This window comes from Suricata suricatta, chromosome 3, assembly GCF_006229205.1.
Source record: "Suricata suricatta isolate VVHF042 chromosome 3, meerkat_22Aug2017_6uvM2_HiC, whole genome shotgun sequence".
Classification (NCBI taxonomy): Eukaryota; Metazoa; Chordata; class Mammalia; order Carnivora; family Herpestidae; genus Suricata; species Suricata suricatta.
The window spans coordinates 138,371,178-138,378,509 of NC_043702.1; positions in this window are offsets into that span (position 1 = coordinate 138,371,178).

Here is a 7,332-nt window from a genome sequence, read left to right on the forward strand (position 1 = left end):
GTGAATCTAAAATATCTCCACATAAAAAATTTAATTTAAAAAGCCTAAAATGACAAATACAAAATTCAGGATAGTGAAGGGGGAAGGGGATAGAAGAGGGAGGAGCATAAAAGTGAATGAAAGAGATTGTCAGTGTACTGGTTCTTGGATTTGATGGTAGGTTTAGAGATACTTGTTATGTTATTAATGAGTAAAAAAAAGATAAATGATTAAAAGAACCAATGATGACAGAGTAGAAGGAATCAAGAATAAAGCTTAATCCAAGTTTGCGTACCTGAGGTCTAGGAGGTAAATAACAAACTAGCCCAGATACTTTTGAGAAGCAGACTTGCGCTGCTTTTTTACACAAACTAAGGCTCTTTTAGCCCTAAAGAGGCTAAGAACATGGGCAATTGTTAAGAGAGAAAAAAGATTTCTTGAAACAAACCCAGTCACTCATCTTGAGTGTCTGGGAGAATATCAAAGCTACTGCTCTCTTTCTAGCAAAATCTACGGCATTGTCAGTGGAAGTCACTCACAGCTTATTCAAGCAGCAGATGTGTGACCAGTGCTCTAAGCCCAGCTCCGTGCTAGACACAACAAGCAGTTGGAGCTGCCCTCAGGGAAATTACAAATTAGTTGCAGATAGCAGTAGGTTGTACAGGAAATGAGCGAAATTATTTAAAAGAGTGAGTCACAAATTCATTGTTTTAAAGAGAATAATGAGTAACCTCTTCAGATACTAGGCTATTTTAATTCTGATGGTGTGCTATAACTTAGGGCTGCACTCGATGCTGGCATTGCATAACTAGTGAAAACACTTTTACTAGATGTCGTTCTGTAGGAAACAAAATTGGAGGGGGACAAAAGAAAAAGCAATTAATTATTGTGTGAAGTAGGCTACCATGGTGCTTTTCTAAGTCATTAATGTGCTTTGAGGCTGGGTACGGGACCTTCTCTGGGGGCCACTCTTATCATCCAAAGGCTACAAGCCCCAATGTGGGTATTCATTATGTATTAATTATATATTGATTATTAATAGTAATCACATTAGCAATCCCATGTTCTAACTTGAGTTTGAATGCCAACCCTGACACTTTTCTAGGTAATCTGGGCAAGTTCCTTAAGCTCTCTGTGCTTTGATGCTTTCATTTCTAGTGCTGGTTATTCCTACATCCCAGCACTGGGCTGGGTAGTGGGGCTAGAGTGATGAATAAGACATTGCCTTTGCCTTCATAGGTTTTCTAATCTAGTAGGGGATGAAAGATGTGTAAATAAGGAATGAGGAATTAATATATATAAGAACTAGAAAGATAACACACCGAACTAACAACTGGAATTGTGGATGGTGATCATTCTTAATTTATCCATAATGGTTGAGTCTCCCCTTTCAAAAAATATTTTTTAATGTTTATTTATTTTTGAGAGAGAGAGAGTGAGTAGGGGAGGGACCAAGAGAAAGGGAGACACAGAATCGGAAGCAGGCTCCAGGCTCTGAGCTGTCAGCACAGAGCCTGACGCAGGGCTCGAACCCATGAACTATGGGATCATGACCTGAGTGGAAGTTGGATGCTCAACTGACCAACCGAGCCACCCAGGTGCCCTGAGTCTCCCCTTTTTACAATGGGAGTGTATTCATGTATTTGTTTTGTAAATGTAGAAAATTTTAACTTCATAAAGAAGTAAAAGATATATAGTTAATTTTGATTGTCAAGGAAAGTCTATGTGGAGGGAGAGATGCTTAAGTTATACCGTGAAAGAGTAGATGTTCATCAAGTCAACTGAGCTAGGTGTAGGAAGGAAATATATGTGGAAAAAAGATGGCAGCAGAAAGACAAAAGCCACAGAGAGTGGAGACAACTTGGCATGGTCTGGAAGATCACAAGCAGTCGTCCTGCGTGAGCATAAGGGGTGATGTGGCTCTAGAAGCAAGAGAAAGTCAGAGAGATGGAGGGGCCACGGACGCCAAGAGGAGTACGGCTTCACCCTGGTGACAAAGGACATCCTGGTGACAAGGAAAGGTCTTAAATACAAGAGTCATGTGGCAAACTTGCACTTTTAGATGGTCTGGAGGCAGAAGAGGGAAGGTCCAGGTGAAGGAAGATGTGGGGGAGGGGAAATGAAAGGAGGGAGGAATTCCAGAGAAGGTTGGAAATCAAAGCTGAGATGGGAGCACCTGGGTGGTTCAGTTGGTTAAGCGTCCAACTCTATATTTTGGCTCAGGTCATGATCTCATGCTTTGTGAGTTTGAGCCCCAAATTGGCTGCTGGTGTGCTGACAGTGTGAAGCCTGCTTGGTGTTCTCTCTCTCCCTCTCTCTCTGCCCCTCCCCTGCTCGCATGCCAGCTCTCTCTCTCTCTCTCTCTCTCTCTCTATCAAAGTAAATAAATAAACACTTAGAAAAAAAAAAAAGCAGAGATGGATTTACTCTGAAGCCAGTAAAGTGTGAGCCCATCACATAGACCTTTCCAAGGCCCGGGAAGGGGTCATAGCACTATGTTCACTTGTTATCTATTTGCATAAAATTAGCAGCAACAAAAAAGATATTTTAACTGCAATTAATTAAGACTATGGTTTCTTTCCCCTCCAGCTTTCTCCCTGACATATTTCTTCTCCTGCCAGGTGGCACTGAGATGCTGGTGTGCATTTTTTGAGAGACAGCAAAGGGGAGCTGGGTTGGTATACATTTAGTTTGGGAGTAGAATTGTTACTGATAGGAGACTGGTACAGGAATGGTTTCCAAGATACTCTTAACACCCGCTGTGCCAACCCACGTGATGTGGCCATGTGAAAGTGGAGGGCAGAGGCTATTGTGGTATGAATGTATCCTGTAGACTTGTCACCAGAAGTAAGCAGGCAGTAGAGCTTTGAAATAAACTCAGTCAAAGCTAATTGGTGGCTGAGTCTTCCAGTTATTAGCTATGCAGTAGTGGAAGATTCGGTTCTCATGGATGCCGAGTCAAAGAGGAAGTCCTCACTGTCCCGGGTTTTACCTGATGATGCAGCTGACACAATTATACATACACAAACTTCTTGATGAGAATCATAGGAAATAGAATTGACCAGAGCTCCTATATTTTGAGGATGTGAGCAGCAAGTATACCACGCTATAGAATCACATGATTTGTGTATCTCAACTATCAATAACATAGAGCCTATCAAAGAAAAGATTGAATGATTGCTCTAGTCTCTTCTATAAAAGTAACTTCCAAAAGCATTATTATATGCTGTTATAAGAAGAGGTGGTCAAAGAGTACATGGCCAAAAGATATATGTAATAAAAGCATAAGGAGTGTGTTGACCCTATAAATGAGAAAGACCCAAAATGAGAGAAGTAGGGCCAAGGATGGAGGATGGAGCTCAGGGCAGCACTGGCGAGGAGGCAGGCAGAGCTGCAGAGATGAGAGAGACAGAGAGACAGGGAGAGACAGAGAGACAGAACAAAGATAATGGGCCAGTCATTTAAATTTCCCAGCCTCTTTTCCAGAATTTTCTAGAATTTTCTAGGGTCACTCACTGGCATCCCACATAAATACCTCCTTCTTCTCCTGTCTCCTTTCTCCTCCTTCCCCCCCCATCCCGGCCTTTTTCTTTTTCCCTTTCTCCTTTTTCAGGGCCAAGTCTACACATAGGCGTAAGAGGGTAATAACCTAACACAGTGTGATAAAATCACACTCTCCAAATCTCTTCCCGCTCCTAAAGCCAAGGAGTCTAAAATTTCACTATTTGAGATCTTTCCTTTGTGTGAATGCATTATCAAAACTTTTTCCTTGTAGAATGTAAACACCTTCAGTAGAGGTAACATGAACATCCAGGTTTGACTGGCTCTCTTCGTCTTTTCCTCCCTGAGAGCTGCAGGGGAGAAAAGTCTGCAGGTGGGAAGTTTGGCTGGAGGAAATGTCGGGGTGTGTTTTGGACTCTACACAGTCCAGAACTTCGCCTTGGGTTGCATGCCTCTTGGGCAGTCCCAGGCACCTGGGAGACAGCTTCCTGGTGGATGTTTCCAGAAGGAAACCTTCCAGAAGGTTATGGAAGGAAAGTTGCTAAAAACAACCCTTGACCTGTTGTTTTGGGCATGTCTTCATCTTATATATATTGGTTCCTGTTTTTCTTTTTCTTCTTTACTAGGAATCCAACAAGTTCAACTGTAGTCCACCTAAGAGTTTCCTAGTTAGCTAGTAGGATGTTCATACACGGCTGGCAGGACTGTTGATTTTAAGGCCATTTTTCAATATATGTCAAATACCTTGAAAATAGGTATATTTCTTTTAATTAGCAATCTTCGTCCTACGAATTAAACCTAAGGCCATAATCAGAGAGGTGCAAAAATATGTGAGTACAAGGATTGGTGTGGACTGTTTTGTGTCCCTCCCAAAATTCATAGGTCGAAGCCCTAGCTCCAAATGTGACTGTAGCTGGAGATTGGGTCTTTAAGAGGGAGTTAAGGTTAAATGAAGTCATAATGGTGGGGCCCTCATCAAATAAGCCCGTGGCCTTATAAGAAAAGGAAGAAAGAGGGGCACCTGGGTGGCTCAGTTGGTTACGTGTCAGACTTCTGCTCAGGTCATGGTTTGTGGTTTCGAGCCCCACATCAGGCTCTGCACTCAGAGCCTGGAGCCTGCTTCAGATTCTCTCTCTCTCTCTCTCTCTCTCTCTCTCTCTCTCTCTCTCTCTCTCTCTCCTCCCTCTCCTGCTCACGCTCTGTCTCTTTCAAAACTAAATGTTGAAAAAAATTAAAAAAAAAAAGAGGAAGAGAGAGACATTTCTCTTTTCTCTCCCTGCCATGGGAGGACACACTGAGAAAGCAGGCTTCTATAAGCTGGAAGAGGATCTTCACCAGAAACCCAAATGACCAGCTCCTGTTCTTGGATTTTCTAGACTCTAGAACTGTGCAGAAGTGCATTTCTGTTGTTTAAATCACCCAGTCTGTGGTATTTTGTTATGGCAGCCCAGGCTGACTAAGACAATGATTTTTATAGCAATGTTGTTTGCACATAGGGAAAAATTGAAGACAACAGAGTAATAGATACCTGAGCAGCTATGGTATAGCTCTACAATGGAGTTTCATGCGTGTTTAAAATGATGGTGTTGATGCATATTTATTGTCGTGTAAAGAGGTATAATAAGACAGGGTTTATTACAGGGATTGGCTGAGATGGTTACGGAGGCTGAGAAGTCCCATCATCTGTCACCTTCAAGCTGGCAGGACCAGGAAAGCTGGTGGTATAATTTAGTCAGAGTCCAAAGGCCTGAGAACTGGGGGTGAGGGGTGGTGTGGGAAGCTGCTGGCGTAAGTGGTCCCAGAGTCAGAAGGACCAAAAACACGGAGCTCAGGAGCTCTGATGGCCAATGGCAGGAGAAGATGGATGGGCATCCCAGCTCAAAAAGAGGGAGGGAACTCACCTTTCTGGTCCATTTGGGCCCTCGGTGGTTTGGACAATCCCCATATCGGTGAAGGAAGATCTTCTTGTCTCAGTCTACCGAGTCAAATGCCCATCTTTTCCAGAAACACCCAGAAATAATGTTTTACCAGCGATCTGGGTGTTCTTTTGCCCACTAAAGTTGACAATAAAATTAATCACAATATGCCGAAATACTAATGGAGTTATCTCTGTATGGGTGCTTGGATAATGGGAAGTCCGTTTCTTCTGTGTGGTTTTCAATCACTTCTAGATGTTACTATCATGTATGGCCTAGAATCATAAAAATATCAAAGGTTATAAAGTCAGCTAGCTGACTCTTGGCCAGTTGCACTATTCGGCTTTGCCCAATAATTGGCTGGCATGAAGAAAGTAATTTTCTCACCCTAAAAAAATGTACAACAAATTACAAACTAAAAAAAATCTGACAAATACCAAAAACAGTGGAAAAATACCATCTTTTTATTAATCACCTCCCTGACATACCTCTCTAATGCTTTTTTCTTACAGTTTTAAGCTGTATAATGTTTGTTCTCCTCTTCATGAGACACTGATTCTGTAATGTCATTCTTCTATAACCAGAGAAAAGATAATCCAGTGTTTCCGGGGGAGGGGGGATGAAAATTTGACTTAAGAAACATTCAGATCACTTTTTTCACAACACATTATTGCTAATGTCATTTTGTAAAGAATTTTCATATTTGGAAAAACCTCTACGTTTTTTAATGTGTGAGTTGTAATATTTCAGGGCAGTTCCTTTTCTCTTCCACTGATTCATCCTAAATATTCTTAGAACTGATGACACTTACTAACCAATCATCACCCCTGTAGTGGTGCATTCCCCTCATCAATGTCAGTATTTCAGATGAGAACAGCAAGAATTGTAAATGTTTTTGTAAACGGACCATTGTGTGTTTGGTCCGCTCTACTCCATTATTGCATAATCAGACTGGACAAGAGTCTGTTCATTGCTTCCGTCTGACACTGTTCTTCTGATGTCTTTGCTTCTAGTATGATCTGAAATTTGCTTTTACAGTTTGCTTTTTTGATGTCAGAAGGTTTTCTATTGATCTTGCTTATCTTTTCCCCTTTATTTTACATTTCATTAATTTTACACACATTTTCTCTCAGCTCTTTAATATATATATAAATTTAGAAATGACAAAGGATGGTCTGGTCAGGAGTCTGGACTTTCTAACTTTTATTGAAAATATTCCAGAGCATATTTCCAAACAGCAATTAAACTTATAATCAAGCTTTATCAAATACACTACCTAGCAAAGAAAAAATCCCTAAGGTATATTTATAATCGTATAAGCCGTATTGTTGATCTTGTTCCTAACAGAAGATGCTGTTTTGCCTAGACATACAAGAATTCGGCTTATGATTTTGCATTTGTGATGATCTGAAGAATTTTCCTAGATTTGCCTCTGAGGCCAAACATGTCAAACCTTTCTCCACTGTCCACATTGGTTTGGTGCTGGGCAGTGTGAAAATGTTCATTTCTCAGCACATTTCTTAGGTGAGTTAGCACGCTAGGCAGTAGGGACCCTCCTGGAAGCCATCCAGCTAGCGATAGTATGACTCTAGACAGCAATGACTGCAGGCCACATGCACATATCCCAATATAGAAATACAGCTCTGGTGAAGCTTTCTGGGCAAAACCCCCCAGATGCCCACAGCTAGTTCAACGTCACCAGACCCGAAGGGAGTGAGGGGAAGTTGGGGTGAAAAGAGACTTAACCATTTGTAGTTAACATCCCCACGTTTACAAATTTTATTGCAGCCTATTGCCATATGAACACATTGCTAGGGGCTCCCTGGGTCTTAGAAGATGACTGTCTGAATGAGGAACCTTAAAGCCATGCACGCTGATTTCCCGGCAAATGTGCCTTAGCCTCCCTGGCTCTCACCGTCTTCCAAGCCCTCATCCC